The sequence below is a fragment of the Hippoglossus hippoglossus genome, chromosome 22, assembly GCF_009819705.1.
Source record: "Hippoglossus hippoglossus isolate fHipHip1 chromosome 22, fHipHip1.pri, whole genome shotgun sequence".
Lineage (NCBI taxonomy): Eukaryota > Metazoa > Chordata > Actinopteri > Pleuronectiformes > Pleuronectidae > Hippoglossus > Hippoglossus hippoglossus.
Genome location: NC_047172.1, coordinates 22,871,320 through 22,888,709, shown reverse-complemented (window position 1 = coordinate 22,888,709; position 17,390 = coordinate 22,871,320). Strand labels below are relative to the sequence as shown.

The 17,390-nt window shown below is 40.5% G+C and overlaps 1 protein-coding gene across 1 annotated transcript in view; it reads right to left on the bottom strand.

Moving 5' to 3' along the window:
- mpp5a (membrane protein, palmitoylated 5a (MAGUK p55 subfamily member 5)) overlaps nucleotides 1-17,160 on the bottom strand; it is a 35,706-nt gene extending 18,546 nt beyond the window's left edge. Inside the window, exon 1 of the mRNA XM_034576580.1 lies at nucleotides 16,960-17,160. The gene's annotated coding sequence lies outside the window, so the exon portion shown is untranslated. The remainder of the gene's footprint in view (nucleotides 1-16,959) is intronic.
- Nucleotides 17,161-17,390: the final 230 nt, after the last annotated feature.

The following is a 17,390-nucleotide window of genomic DNA, read 5'->3' as shown; positions in this document are numbered from 1 at the left end:
AGCTGTCAGGGGAGAAAATCTGACATTCTGAGGTTGAAAAAAATAGGGAAGATTGATCAGAGCCATTATACAAACACTAGCCATAGCCAATATAACAATTTGGAGTGTCCTGAAAAAGAGATGACTGGTGTACTGAGCAAAAGACACTGAACAGGTCAGCCAGTCAGTATCACAACCCACTGTTGGAAGAAAACTCCCAGAGGCCAGACCCCTCATCAGCACTAAGAGTCGGAGAGCCAGACTAGAGTTTGCCAAAAGTATTATGCAAGATTACAGTTCTGGTTTAACAAGTTTAGAACATTAACAATTGCCTTTTTCAAAGCCCTCTGTCTACTGCTTTTTGCTTTCACTTATGGTCACACTATCTTCTCTGTTCTGTACACTGCCTGTTTGAGGTGGGGCTCAGCTCCTGTTACACACAAACGCACGCACGCACACACACACGACAGCAGAGCAGAGGCCGAAGTAGAGACAGGGAATCAGGTTAAGTTAAGGTAACAACTTACTCAAGTTGAGGACAGCAAGTGATATTAACATCTGCTTTGTCAGCAGTTGTTTTACACAACCACAGCACACTTCTTAAGCTGGTAGCAAATTCTTTTGCAGAAGTTAAAACGAAAGCGGTTTGTGTGTAGCCTGAGACCCCGACTTGACTGTGTGCCGTTGTACACAGAAATTGCTTGTACCCTAAACATGTAAGCAGTTGTAGCATTGTAAAAAGCTGAATTTAACTGCGCAACAGCTTTTAGCAAAGACAGCAGATTCAGCAGCTCTTGTAATTGATTGTCCATGTTGCCTTCTAAACTGGTAGCCGAGGCTGATGTCTGTTGTTTTCTTTAGGAAAGGGTTCATGTGATAGGAGCCTGACGATACAGAGAAGGCTACATCGTGACGGAAAAGAACAAATAAGCAAGTGGTTGTGTGTGTCTCTGTCTATGTCATCGCTTCAAAACTTCTGTTTTTGCTTGTCCAGACTTAAAGCAGCCTCAAAGTTTTATAAGTAAAACGGGACCAGCAGCATTTCCAAACTTCTCAGATTTAATGTCGGAGTAGGAATGGATACCTAAATCCTACATAATTCCTACATAGCCGGTACCTACCAGAGTGAATCACAATGCTGATTGATTAAAAAAGTTTAAAAAAAAATACATTAATTTGTTGAGGGACTTATTTATATTTAAATAAAGTATATAAGTATACTGTAAACTGTCAACAGTTGACCATCATTTAGTGCTTTTTTTAAAGAAAAAAGTTTTGGTTCTGAGCGCACTTGAACGCACCTCTGAGGAGGATATCAGAGGACATTTAGGCTAAAAACATGGTATAAATGACACTGTTTCAAGGTGAATATGAATGTTGGGGCTTGCAGACCACACGAGCAGTTTGGAGGCATGTTATGTTTTTTCTGTTTTATTACATCTGAAGAAGTCATAATTGACTTCAATTGTATTGGATTCCTCTGCAAAGCTGCTTACCACCTCCGAGAGTGTTTTGTGGACTCAAACATTAAACCCACCCCTCCATCGGCATATTGGTGAGTAGATAATGAGTGAATTTAAACTTTTCGGTGAACTATCCCTTTGAGATGAGAATTAAAAGGAATGTCGTATTGAAGGAATGCAACTTTTGTCCTCCTCGCAAGACTGAAGTCGAGCAAACATTGCAAATAGCAACTTTGCTATCCGTTTCTGACAAAAAACACATCTCAGACATGTTTATCCCTCTTTTAAACTCACCAACGTGATGACACGTAAAGCCTAAAAAAACGGACTTATCTTGTCTCACTCCAAGAGTCACCTTATCGGTATGTCATATTGACAGATGTTCATTTCGGTTCGTTGCCGATATGTCATATTAAAATCTTTGTCGGCCGATACTGATGACGTGCCGATATTATCATGCATCCCTGAAAAGAAACTCGGTGTAGTGTTTTGGTTTTTCGATAGCACCAAAAACTAAACTTATGGGGTAAATGTTGTTTGCAACCATTGCTTTCTGTCGTCTTGGTTGTCCAGTACCTGTGCGTAGATAATGGGATATTTTTAAATCATGATCGTATCAGGCCATCATGTGAAATACCAGGAGCGAGAGAAAACGTGCGTGTGTGTGTGTGCTCCCAGAAAGCGTGCACACACACAGGGCCCCCGGGGCACTTAACTTTGAACTAGTTCATTTTCATCTGCATGAACTGAACTTTGAACAAGTGGGAACTGGCACAACACTGAGATATATACAACTTCATAAGCTGTGTTATCAAATATGTTCTGTGGCTCCAGGTGAATTTTACTTGGTGGAAGAGGGGGCAAAATGGCTCATTTTCTAGTAAAGGTTGCCGACCCCTGGTCTAGAAAAACAGAGAGTAGGTCAGGTTTCACTCCTGTCAGACAAGAGAAATGTGAGACTGCAGTAACACAGATTCACCAACTATGGACAGTTAAAGATGGAAAAACTAAGCCTGGTCTGGTGAATCTGGATTTGTACTGAGGCTGCAGATTGCAGAGTCAAAATCTGGAGTCAACAGCATGAATCCATGGAGCCAACCCCCTGGTGGTGGGGTAATGATATGGGAAATGTTTTCTTGACCAACTTTTAGCCTTAATAGCAATCAATCATGTAATCAGGAGTATGGTTGCTAACCGTGTTCATCCCTTTATGGCCACAGTTTACCATCTCCTGCAGGATAATGCTCCATTGCAAAAAAGGTGTTTTCAGACATGAAAACATTTGTTCCTTTCACATAAGAAAAACGCCATCAAACATTTCAAACACACCTTTGAGTTTTCTCCTTTCCTCTTCCACTTATTATTTGAGGACAGAAATAAAAAGGAAAACAATTGAAACAAAAATAAGAAATGTTTTATGAATGTCTGCATGTCTGAAAGTAGCTAAAGTACAAGTCTCAAACAGGCTTAATGAACATGATTGTGAGTTCAGTGAACTTCAGTGGCCTCAACAGCCACCAGATGTGAGTGTGATGTGGTAGAACAGATGATTGGCAGCTTGAACATGGAGTAGAAATGATGTGATGCAGTTATTAAAATAAAAGGAAAGTTTTCAACATCTTGGGGAATCAGTTCTATGAAGAACTTGTGTTTTCTAGAGCAAAGGGTGGAACGAGCCAGGTGTTATCTGTGTTGAGGACTGGTTAGATTACTATATGATGAACTGGTACACTGACGGACTCCTTAAAAAGAACAACATAAGCTTAGGGCTCCAGACTGTAACCATAGTCTTATTTTGCGACTATTTTTGAGACAGTGCGACTAAATTTTACAACTAGGCGCACCACTGCGACTTGCAAATATGCCCCATGTTTTTATTTTTTAAATCATCAATGTATAGGACATCGAGTGAAATACCAGGAGCGAGCGAGAATTTGTGTGCACGCACGCACGCACACACGCACTATTATATTATAATATAAAATGTATAATTCAAATATCAGACTGAATATTCTTAAGAATTAAAAGTCCATTGCTCTACGAAAAGGTGGACCTGCATGATTATGCTATAATAATTATCATTATACAAGTGGTTTGAAATGTTTTTTAAGAATGCAAGAGGTCAGCGAAAAAAGCGCAATGATGGGATGCACCCAAATGAAAAAGTTGGACCACAGGTGCAACCAAAGTAAAAAGTTAGTCTGGGGACCTGAATATGGTCCCTGTTCTGCTCTCTACTGGTTTCTATCTTCATTACTTCTGAGACAACAATGTCATGAGAACCCCCACTCTCCTGATAACCATGACAACAGCTTTGTCAACTGCTGGGTGGTCCCACCCCACACACCCACGATGAACAGAGTTAGTGGGAGGGAAGAGTGGATGGATGATAAAATGTTGGGACAGACAACAGAGGGCAAGCAAGGTATAAATGACTGGAGAGATAAGAAGAGAGATGGATGGCAGCCTTATCTTTGAGTGTCACAATAACAACTATCTCTTGCCAGCAGGGGGGACACACACACACACACACACACACACACACACACACACACACACACACACACACACACACACACACACACACACACACACACACACACACACACACACACACACACACACACACACACACACACACACACACACACACACACACAGTGGGAGCAGAGGGGAATCAAGGTAAACATGGAGAGAGAGAGAGAGGAGGTAAAAATAAACACGTGAGAGATGGATGGAGGCCTCATCTTTGAGTGACACTATAACAGCTATCTCTTACCAGCAGGGCAGTAAACACACACATACACACTATCACACAGCGACAGAAAGAGGCAGAGAGAGGGACAGAGAGCGAGAGAGAGAGCAGAGGTCTCATGATGCAGCAGTGAGGAATGCCAGGCAGTCCTGAGAACAAAATTCCATAGATGGGGGAAGGGAGTGTGTGTATGTGTGTTGCATGATCTCAATATATTTGCACTGATCCCCTTGAAGTCTCGAAATCTTGGGAACAACAGTGCATTATTATTTAACACAGGGACAAAATAGATTAATGGCACTCTAAAAGTAGTCACACAACAGTACATGTTTTATTGATTGACTAGGATAAATTTCAACTGTATTTGTCCAGAAGGTTTCTAAGAAGAACATTTAGAACCAGTAGGGTTGTAATGTTGGTAAAATTTGGACTAAAAATATTATACAAACGTCCATGATCAGGATGACGGAACCACGATAACCCAACCCTGTGTCCCCACTGCAGAGGCAAAAAAGTGATTGTTCCTTAATTGTAATTGAGGTTAAAGTATTGATTGAAGTCATATTGCCCGGGCTTACTATAACACATGTAAATAACAAAATTATTATTCTGTTTAAAGTTTAATTGAGATATTTACACAATACCTTATTTTACTGTCTTCCAACTTCATGTGTCAAATGACTCTTTTTGGTCCAATCATGACCTGAGGGTTCAGTAGCAACAGTTCAGTCTATTGGAGCAGAACATCAATACTTTAAAGTATAAAAGCATAAAAATGGTTAATAACAAAATCATTGTACAATTTTGGAATCTGCAGCTGAAAGTTGACAAATGTGGTCACACAGACGTATATACACTGATAGCTGGTTTACTGCTCTGGTGACCAAAGACAATGACAGCTGCCATATTCTGAACCAAACATACAAGGCAACCAATGACATACAATTCACTGGTTAACACAACAATGTGAGAACCCATAGATTTGCAATTGAAACCAAAGTCGAAACAAATCCCTAATTCTATCTTTGCATTTTGGTCTTTTCTCTGTAATTACAGTGTGTACATCAGTGCTATATGTTGTGTGTAGGCAGAAGTTGTTGATACTTTGTGGAATCCAGTTCTTAACATGCACCAAAGGGTTAGTTGAGGTTAAACACTAATGTTGATGATAGCTGGCTACATGAGACACCTTGAGTCATGAGTCTCATACACTTTGCTGCAATAATTTGTCTATACAGGCCCTGCACACTTTATAGGACTATCATGATGGTACGTTGATGATGTTATCTCATAGCAGAGATATCTCATTTCTACAAAGAGAATGTGCTCACTGTTTCCAGCTCTCAGTTTAAGTTTGTTGACACGTTACTATCTCTGGCAGCCTGCCTCTTCCGGGGGGTTAACGCTAGCTAGTCTGCTGTGTGCAGACAGGCTGTTGTTTTGTCAACACAATGAACTGGTGTGCAAACTTTCAGTCTCTACCCTGTTTGTGGTCCAAGCGATATTTTAAGAGGGTGTGCTGTAGTTAGTTGTGTTGGATGGAATAGCATTTTTTATATGCATTATGATTACACCCAGTGAAGGTTTATTAAATGTTATTGCTAGTTTTATACATATCAACAAAATAAAGATGAAAAAAAAATATGTCGCCGTAGAAACACTTTGCACTCATCTGTCTGGGAATTTCAAGTTTAGCAGACCTCAAAACATAAAACATTTTTAGCTTGAGTCAAAACAAGTATGACCTAAAAAGAATGTCAATGGAAACAGGACTGAGCAACAGTGGAAGTAAAAAAAGCACCTGATAAGGTCTCGAGACAGTGATAATAGTGATAACAGCTCTGCAGTAAGAGTAGACAGTGTCTGAGGCTCAGACATCAGAGAGGAGGGAAGTGCAGGAGGATACATGCAGCTCCACTGGAGAGTAAATCTCCCTACAACATCAAACATCAAGCTGACACCACTACGAGGAGGTTGTTGAAAGTCATTCAGAGAGCCTTACAGAGAAGGGTTTTTTTTGGTCTATCATGACTGAGGAGACTCAATCAGTCTTCCAGACAGTAATCAGAGTATCACACACAAAAACTGACAAAACCTCCACACAACTACAACATGGTACACTGACTTTAACTGCAGTGTCTATCACCTCAGCATGGGAAGTAAAAGTACAAAATGAAATACAAAAGAAATAGTTAAAAGAACAGCATTTAAAATATGATTAAAACAAAAAAAACAGAAGAAAACTTCAGCTGCCTTCTAAATTCATGTTTTTAATCACTTACCCCATTTTGCTCTGATAAAATGTGGCATATTATTAAAAGCAAACAATATGATTGGTTGCATATAAGTGCAGAATTCATTATAAAACTATTAAACCTTATTTTTTCAATACAAGACATGTATTGATCACGTTGGCTTTTAAAACCAACCATCTCAGCACTTCTCTAACTCTACAACTTTGGCAGGTGAGTCAGAACGTTAAATTTGAACATTGACTACATGGACACTAATATTCGCGCCATTGAAGGTATTCTGAATAAGACATTATTTTGATTATTGTGTTTACATGAGTTGCTAAAAAATATTAAATTCTTATTCCCATGTTCATGTTAGAGTGTAGACCGATTATGACTCACATCATTACTGGTGTTATTCAGCCAGTTTTAAGACCCCACCCTGAAATTGTTTAAGGTATGATGCTACCATATACCGTTTTGGGTGTTTTCTTTCTAAGCGGCAACTGCTTTTGATTTTTCCATCTTGTTTCCACCCAGGTCAAATTGCATCAAGCAGTTGGTAACTGCTGTATGTCAATGTTGCAAAATGCTGTGGAAATTTAAAATGGTATAATGCGATCAAGATATATACATGTCTACAATGTTACTAAAGTCATAATATTCCACAACCTTATTCAATTAAGGTTAAGTTAATCAGAACTTAACTTTAACCTTAATCTGTTTAAATGCGTCTTATTCTATTGGCTTAATTGGGTATCCATGTAAACTCATTGAGAGAGGTCAAGAGTAGCACTGTCAGAAGATGTAAATAAAGCTGCTTCCAAGCAGGTGTCTTGACTGAATGGATTACTTTTCTCCTACTCTGAGGCTCGCTCATTAAAATACTGTTGTTCTATTGATGTGGAAAGCTAGCAGAAATAGACCATGACCTCCTTTATGTAATGATCCATACATTCTTACTGAAAGCTGGGTTTGAATATCAGTGTTTCTGACTGAATGATCTGCAGATGCAGTAGAGGGGATGACGTGGGGGTTTGATTTGTAAAACCCCTGTAGCTGATGAAGACTTGCAGCTGTTTCAAACTGGATCCTGCCGTTAGACCAGTGACTTGGTCAAATAAGACTTTATTTGCTGACCTACTGAACTGTGTACTGTTGTACAAGAAACACACTCAGGATTGATAAGCTATAAACTAAAACAAGGAACCCCCAACACACAAACACATAGACAACACCATCTGTCGCTATAGCTTACCCCCTGGTGTGAATGCATGAATGTGGGTATGCATGCGTGTCTTGCTGAGTTAACAGTTCAAGGCAAAGCTATGGGAAGCAAAAAGCCCTTCAAATGAAGGGTTGGGAACATGACTATATCACTGGTGAAGCAGTTTTTACTCCTTCAAAATAGTTCATCGTTTATCTATAGTTCATCTCAATCAGCTATCAGCCTGCTCAATCATAGATTCATTTTACTTCAGCCTCCATCTATAATAAAATAATGTAATGAAACTGACACCGTGTTGAGCTACGTAAAAAAGCAATTCACCACTCTTCACAGTTTCTTTCATCACAGACAACTCACAACCAACTCAATTATTTTTAAGAGTGTCAATGCTTATGAATTAGTTCTCAGCTATTGCATTTATAGTTTTTCTTTGAATTAATTCTGGGTCATTTAAGTATAAACACACACCACAAATATTATTTGCAGGCAAGGATGCTTAGCAGCACAACACAAGGGAGAGAAGAGCTGTTCAAAAAAAGAGTTTTTTTCTGCTCCGCACAAATACGAGTGAAGTAGTTCTCCAAGTACTTGAAGGAAAAGCTGATAGCTACAGTCAACAGCTTCTTCATCCTGCACAATATTACATGAGCTTCTTGAGTTGAACAGGAAAACAATGTGTGGGGACGCATAACTAATGGTATACAGCACTTCATCATGCACTGTTATTGTGTAATGCAAGAAAACAATTGCCCATTGAGAGCTGTGAAAGTAATTAAAACATACTTGTGAGCCTCAGGGGCTTTATGTGTGAGGAAGAGGAAGCATGACAATACCACTCCAGACAAAACAAAGCATCAGCAACGCCAGATTTAAAATCTCACTACAACATCGTACAGGAAGTATACTCTCCCAAAAAATGTGCAGCGTTCGCTAAAAGCTGGGCTGATACTACAGCAGTTTTAACATCCTGGCTGAAATTGGGTTGCACTCTAGGAGAATCTCACTGGGAGGAAGACGATGTTGAAAAAACACTATGGCTCTATCTGTAATAATGCTTTGCAGTGTTATAAAACAAAGCAGAAGAAATTAGTTTGGATGAAATAATGGTTGGGGAGATGTGGTCAACACAACACGTCTATTCTTCAGCAAGAGGAGAGATTACAATTTTCCGTTTAATATATGTCAACAAGACACCTGGTATAGGTGGTTGCCATTTCAGCAGCTTGACCCGTGGTCTCTCTGGTTCCAATTGGAAAGTACTGATGTAATCGTCCTGACTCTACATCCTAAATATTAAACATGTTTGATAATTTTGCTGAGCGGCCCTGATGAGGTGTAAGAAAGGCTCTTTAACCCTCAAACTACCAGACGATCCGGGCTGAACATCAACACCAACCGAGGTTCCTGAATTCCTGCAGTCTGAGCAAACTTTAGGTGATAGCTAATTTCAAAATGTGTTTTAATTGACAAATTTCCATGTTCGATTAAAATTAACATGTAGAGACAAAAAATAAAAACACAGATTAGACAATTAAGTTCATGCAGCAACATGTTACGTGATAGACCTATTATTTCCTCAAAGAGGATTCGATTTCCTCCTTACGGTGTCAGGTGAAACTGAGTATAAAGCAGGACTGAGGTGTAAACTGAAGGTCTGATGTTTACAGTGGGATTATCTCAGCGTAGTTCTTGTTTATTTATGCAGTGCAACAATGAAAAGCAGCAACTTGCTTCTTCTGAGGGGGCGAAAAACAAAACCTTCTTTGTCCAACGGCACATGCAGGTGCAAGTTCTGGCAAACGTTCAGTAGCAGTAGGAACATACATGTATGTATATTAATGCCATTAAACATTCCTCTGCCTTCCCCATATGCACATAGACTCTGCCTCTAGCTGCAACACTTTCATTGCCAGATGATGTCATCTTTAGGAGTTCTACAACCTGTTAAGGTGGTAAGCTTTGTGTCCACATTCTCTATAGGCCTGCATCCAAGGACAACCATAGGAACCAAACTCAGGAATGTCACCATGCTGTGCTCTTGCTATCAACAGGGGTATTGATATCTATATGTTAGCACGACTGTAGCACAGCCAATCTGAGAACAGTGGAATGAGACTCAATAGCATGTGGAAGATAAGGTCACCAGAGCTTTGTTCGAGCTGCAGCTGAAAGAGAAAACCTGCAGCCGGAGTAGCTCTGTTAGCTGGTGAGTGTGGCAGGTACACATTCATTTAGACTAAACTTCAGTATGTTCAGCGCCTGCCTGCCTGCCCGGTGAAGTCAGTGATTCCACTGAGGATGAAGGTAAGCCTCATGTATGAATTGTTATTATGAAAAGTACAAAACATTGTAGAGACTGATAATGCTAGCTTTCATTGTACCTTCAAAATACATTGTAAAAACTAGGCAGGAAATACAGACAAACAAAGTGACATAAATTAGTATTTTTCATCACCTGCATGTCTCCACATCTAATTTCTACATGAAATGCTAATGTGCATGTATTTCCTCTCTACAACACAAGATGTGTCAGGACGTCAGTGTGTAAGTCACCGGAATGATCCAGATTCATAACCCGACACCATCCATTAATAACTAAATACATGTGGTAGGTAGGGCTGGGCGATATGGAAAAAAATCTTATCACAATAATTTTTTCATATCAGTCTATATCGATATATATCACAATAAAAATCATAATAGGGGCGCTGCACTGAGGTGCATTACTCTGTGCAGGTCAACAAGTGACTCTGCTCCTCTGATGTTTTCTAATCACTCACACGTAGAACTGATCTTTATAATGCTGAATTCATATTTATGTTCATGGATAAACGGGGCATCGCTTCTTCTGCAACAATGAAGTTAAAACACTGCTGTCACAATCTGCTGGAAGAACCTCTGTGTGTGTGTGTGTGTGTGTGTGTGTGCGTGTGCGCGCGCGCGCTTATGGGGTGCCAAATGTAAAAATTCATTGATATGATATATTCGCTGATATACTTCAAATATTTAGCTCACTTTCTTCACATTTAGGACAGAAATTTGTGTCATATATAAGTTGAATGTTAAATTTCGTATCTATATGTAAATGTTAACTATGAATGTTGAATATATGCGACTGTTATATCTAAATGTAAATGGCAAATGCAAATGTCTCGTCAAAGGTAAAGCTAAATATTTACGAATTATGCAAATAGCCCACAAACCTTGAACTGTCCTCAGGGCACACAGCCACACTACAGACCGTGAATTGGTTGTGGAAAGACAGCAGCATGGCTGGCTCTCTTTATTTAGAAGATACAGAAAGAGCGGTTATGGCAGGCTGGCACGTGCACACATGGACATCAAAGGGAGCTTGAGCTCACTAAATGAATATTATATTCCTGTTTGCGCACAGCTTCCCTGTCAAACCAGTATACTGATTGAATAAAAAAATCTAAACATCAGGTGGAGAGATTATACTAGTCCCTCCACGTCTCCTGCACATTGCTGAGCACTAGAGCTGTGGACGTTTCTTAGATGCATTGTGACTCGGACCTGGGCTCTGAATAATTATAACCACCGCTGCTCCAGGATCAGGACAGATGCTCATAATTGTCTGCTCGTCCTGTATGTGTCAGGGTCTCTGTCGGAGTCTGCTTCCTCCTCACTCCCACTCTGACTTGCGCTCACTTTACACTTTAACAATAAACACCATCACTGATCACAAGTTATTAGGACACGTTAAAGTACTGATGTTTAGTCTGTGTTTCTTTGATTTACTCAGAGTTCATGAGACACATGCTTAAACCTGCTACACAACACGAGACGTAATGTGACGCGCACAGACAGGACATCTAAGGAGTCATGATTCGACACCATCGATAAATAACTAAATACATGTGGTCAGTTTGTGTGAAGAGGGACAGAGACGAGCACACACACGCACACTTCTGTAGACAGAAGTTCTTCCCGCAGATTATGACACAACGCTGTGTTTCAACTTAATTGTTGCAGAATAAATGCCGCCACGTTTATCCAGTAACATAAATATTAATTCAGGAGGTTTTTTTATAGAGATCAGTTCCTCTGTGAGTGATTAGAAAACATCAGAGAAGCAGAGTCATTTGTTGACCTGCACAGAGTAATGCACCTCGGTGCAGTGGCGCTGATATGAGTTATATTGTGATATACAGTATATATCGATAGTGACTTATATGAAAAAAACTATTAGATAAGATTCATTTCCATATCGCCCAGCCCTAATTGAAAACCTTATTTTGTAAATTACAGCACACTTGTAATAACAGTAACCGTCTAAAATACTTTTTTAAAGCACAAATCATGAGACTAGTGAAGATGCACACCTCTAGTAGTCACAGTGATAAAAAAAAATGAATCATGTATAAAATTATTTGATGAATCCAGATGCATCGATAATTGTTTTATAGTTGAATCGTAACCCTCTGAATTGGAATCGAATGGAATCGTGAGGAGCCTAAAGATTCCCAGGCCAACAATTGTATCCACAACATGTAAAATACGATGTGGAAATAACTTAAACTGCAGACAGCTGACAGAGAGTGAGTAAAGCACCAAGTCTCTGTGTGCGTGTGTGTGTGTGTGTGTGTGTGTGTGTGTGTGTGTGTGTGTGTGTGTGTGTGTGTGTGTGTGTGTGTGTGTGTGTGTGTGTCACTGGGAGCAGAAGCAGAGCTCAATCTTATCTTGTGTTTAACAGTACACACACACTTAAAAAGGGCTGTACCACCTTGTACCAGACTAAGGGATTCAGAGCGAAAATGAGGGCGAGGGGGGATGTAGGAACTTAAAATCATGTTTGTCAGTTATGATGTACTGAATTATTTAACATGAACAGACATGAGATATTTCAACAATCTGTCATCGAATATATAAAAGATTTGATCGATTTAAACTAGGAACGTTTTCAAATATGAAGAAATGCTTCAATAGGCAGTAGTAGAAACATATTTATGAAATAGTAAGACAGATTTGTAAAGAATATTTGTTGACCACACCCTTTAGAAAAATCCGGGTAGTGGTACATGTCTGCGTTAATCTGACTGCATGAACTTTCGTAAGGATGTTTAAAATATAGGTGTGTAACTTTACACAAAAATCTTGTTTCGGTACATACCTCGGTTTTAAGGTCACAGTTTGCTACATTTCCGGTACAGTGGAAACAAGGAAAAGAAAAACATTAAACTGATTTGTTGGGGGGGGTTTCACATTGTTTGCAGAAAGGGTGACAATGCTGGCACTTACAATGTTTCCCACTGTGGAGAACACTCTCACGCCAAGGACAGAGGTTTACAGAGGGCTGGCTGAAATGTGGACAAGAGGGAACATCGTAACGGGGCTCATTTACTTTCAGCGTGTATTTGAAGCCTGGGTTTTGAACCGCAGAGAGCGGTTGCATATCTGCTACTATAAAAACCCCTATGGTGGTTGTTAATGCTTTGACACGGTCTGAATTATTTGCAAGCGGTGCTTGGATGCCATGGGGACCTGGGTTTGCACTGAACTCTCTTTTTCCTTGTCCCACTAATGTCAGTCGCCATGACCACGAGCCTACGGCACATCCGGTCCTTTGCTGAAGTTTTCCCTCGGAATTTGAGACCCGTATGCACACAAATAAGTTTGGCACGTGGACTCGCTGCATTCGTTCGGTTCTCGTACATACCGAACTGAAAGGCCTGTACTGAAACGTTTCGGTTCAGTTACACTCCTATTAAAATAACAATGCAAATAATGTTTATGTTTGCTTTAGCATTTAGCTTCTACTATAAACTCTACTGAAAGTCAGGCTAACACCAAAAATAACAAGGATAAGTGGGTTATTTAAAGGCAACTAAAGCCGCTAAAATAAAGCAGTTGACTCTTTTCCCCATTGCCAGTATAGGAGGAGTTTGCCTTTCTGTTTTTTCCTGCTGCATCATGTTCGACATCACTGACGCATCTTAAACTGAGGTGCTCTCTTGCCTCGTTGTCTTTCCAAATTAGCCCATTAACCCAAGTGTCTTGTTTCCATCACTGCCAGTCAGAGCCGGAGCTGACAAAAACCTAGGTCTACTGCAGAGTCATTTGACCCGGAAGTATCCATTCCCAATGCAGATAAAAGCCAGGTGCGATTATAAGTTAGTGGGTTATTTGACCAATAGCCAACCAGCCCCTTGTTTCTGCGACAGGTTCCACTGACTGACAACATTAGACTGCTTAGCAAACGTTCAAACAGCACACTAGAATTAAGCCTGTTAATTAGCCATGGCCAGAGAGGAATTCTCATCAGATCCAAGATGGAAGAGACCCTGATTTGGTGACACATGTTGATTGGCAGCTCAATGGGTCTCAATCAGGTCAGAGTGAAAATGAGAGTGAGCGAGTGAGCGAAAGAGCATTCCAGAGAACAGAGGACTTCTGTATTTTGTCCGTCCTCACCTCTCTGCTTCACTAGCCCACTCTGTGTGTACGTGTGTGTCCGTAAAATCAGCATTGACCTCTTAACCATAGTGATGTGACCTAATACCTGCTTGTAGAGCCTATCTGAAGGTCAGCCCAGAGTTTCAAAGGATCAGAATGATCACACATGGTCCTGTGCTGTAAACTATAAAGTAGTGGACCAATGAACAACGTGCACCTGTAGTTAAGTGGCTGGACGGATAACACAACCTACAACTGAAGGGAATATACCTTGTGAGTTAGATATGAAGGATTTTGGTGACTGCACACTTCTTGAACGGCTCTGGTTCCAGAGGTAAATTCCCCAGTCATTTTCGCCATTAATGTTTCAGAGTTTTAAGTCTGGAACCAAGCGGACTAGCTAAGAAATGAATCGTGACAGAAAAACATTTGATTCGGACCAAAGAAAATCGGAAAACAATAAAAAAATAATATGTTGATATTTTTTTAAGAGTGAAGGAACTATGCATCCCATAAACCATTGCAAATAATCCCTTCCCAACAACCTCCAGCATGCTTCTTCTTGTTGTTAATGTAAAGTTGCAATACATTGTGGTTTCTGTCTTTAACGCATGTATATAGCGTTTCAAATAGTGTATAGTACAGTGACCTAGCGTAGTAACGCTGAACGATCCGATCGTAGCTGTTGTGGTAAACATTTCCATGGTAGCAGCAAGCTCCACCAATGAGAGATGTTGCTATTACACCTGATGATTGTAGGCAATTTAATACTTCCCCTTGACATTGTGAATTCCTTTTTTCTTTTTTTAAATGCAGTTGATATCACTTTGACTGCAGGACTTGGAATACCTGTGGAAGTGAGCTGTACCAAAAATAAGCAGCTCCTGTTAGTGCAGTATCTTTGGAAATGCTGCAGCTCATTGCAGGGTGAAGGTAGGGAAGGTTGTGGTTTTAAACTTTTCTTTAGAAAACACTTGACAAACGGCAAAACATTCTACAAATTTGAGGGAGATAAATTGTCTTATAACTCCTCGATGTGCTTCCACACGTTATAAGCATTATATTGATATGTAATGGATTTGTGCTGTAGTGCTATTGATAAAATATATTAATTAATCATATTGTTTTATTGCCTAGCCATACTCTAAATGGGTTTTTTTTTGCAAAGGCAAAAAAAGGTATGCCTCCTTGTGCCATATAGTTGCAGACTCTCTTACTCTGTTGTTTACAACTAGGTTTTGTTCGGCAGTGTTCCTGCTGCTACAAGGGATGTCTTGTCAATTTCTTATAGCAAGTCACTGTAGATCCAATCCGCCCTGAAGAAGTCGCACTGCTCAGAGGTTGTATTATAACATATTGTCTTGTAAATGCAAAGATGGCAGAAGCTCATGCAAGCTAAACCATTACAACCACCACCCACTCCTGGCAAGAAACCACCTTTAAACTTATTAAAAAAACGTATCCCCCTTCTTTGAATTATGCATAAGATCAAATGTGCAAAGCAACCAATTCTGGATGCAACAAATGAGAGTTGTATTTCAAAGCTATTTTGCACTGTTCCACTGCCAAGTTTGTTTTCAATGGTTGTGCTTGTCTGAGTCTAACTAGTCATTAAGTGTCTGTTCCAATGAATCATCTACAACACAAAAGAATCAGCGATGATGACGATGTGACAGATAAACTGCCAAAGCAGCACAGTGGTATCATTGAACCTGTGCTGACAGCCCCAGGCAAACAGCATGACACTGCAAAGAGAGAATCATTCACTACCATTGGGTGATTTCCGTTGCCAGTGTCATTGAGGACTACACCTTGTCACTGATAACAGTCTTCAGGTAAAGTGTTTCACTTGCTATGCTGTCTTTACACCTCTGTGTCTGTATTTCTTCAAACTTCAAACTCCTTGTTTGCCTCCTAGCCAAAATATTGGAAATGTTTGTATCTAAGAAACTGAACACGTCTGAACCACTGGGATGATTTAAAACTGTCACCATCTGTGTCAAACTCTAGCAGTGTTGCAAGATATTGAACTCATAAAATGCAGAACAAGGTGAGGATAAGAAATCCCATGGAAACTTACAAAGAATTAAAGCAGGAACATCATGCAAAGTAAACTTACTTTGGTCCCTCATGCTGGTTTCAATAGTATCTGTGCAATGTGATGTTGGCACAACCCAACACATACCGTTCTCTGATAGAGATAAGGAGGCTACATGTGGGAAATATGGCAGTCACTTGTTCCTTTACTTTGACTGTAGGTGCACAGCAGCGACTCCACACGTCCTTGATTAACCAGAGGCGACTTTGTAACACTTTGTGTTGCATTTAAAAAGTCGTACCTTTACATTTTGACTGTGCTATGATAGCAGCCTACAACATCAGCCAACGCAACTGGAGGTAAACACAAACCTCGGACAACAAAGCACAAACTAAACACACTCTTCCATTATTAACAATTGCCCGACGTCACGTCACGTATCGCTGATACTATCTCTGAAAGTTATTTAGTCTCTCTTCGTGTTTGGCAGCCTGCGGGAGAGCTACGTGCCAGGTGAGGAAGGCTCGCTGGGAGAAATGAGTGTTGTGTTGAGCCACTTCCACCATCAAACTCCCCCACAAGTAGCTGGACATGGAGCGAATTACTTTAACCACCAGTAAAGACAAACTGCCTCTGGTTAGTATAAACCGTTGACATTAAGTTAGGGAGTGCCACCCCCCCCACACACACACACAGAGACGACTACACTTATTCAAGAAGCGTGGGTTCGTTGTACTGAATGTTATCGGGCTAGCGTTAGCAGCTAACTAGCTAGCTGGCTGCTTCCTGCGGCACCTGTTGATAACAAAGCCACTTCAGAGCAGCAGCGAGAACCCGGGGACACTCACTGTGTTTCGGAGCCGTCCACCTCCTCCCTGCGCTGATGGATCCAACCGGGAGCTCGTGGATACGGTTTCGTTTTTGTAGTCCAACCGCTGGAAACTCCGGTTTTGTTCTGGAAAGTGTGTGACAGGCTGACTGCTGGTGCGTCGGAGCAGCGGAGCAGGGCTCTTCCTGCCGCTCCTCCTCTCAAACTGTCACCTCCGACTCCAGACAGGGGGGAGGAGACTGCATACCACACTCACATAAAACAACGACGCTGATTGGATGCAGCGATCCTCCGAGCCAATCGAATCCGCTGCTACATCCGTGGAATGTAGCGCGTGAACGTTGCATGGTGGAGTGGTTATTATTATTGATAGATTAGTATTAAAAGAAGCCAAATTAACTTCAAACAAAGACAGAACCCATGAAAAATCATCTGAAATGCGTAGATTGA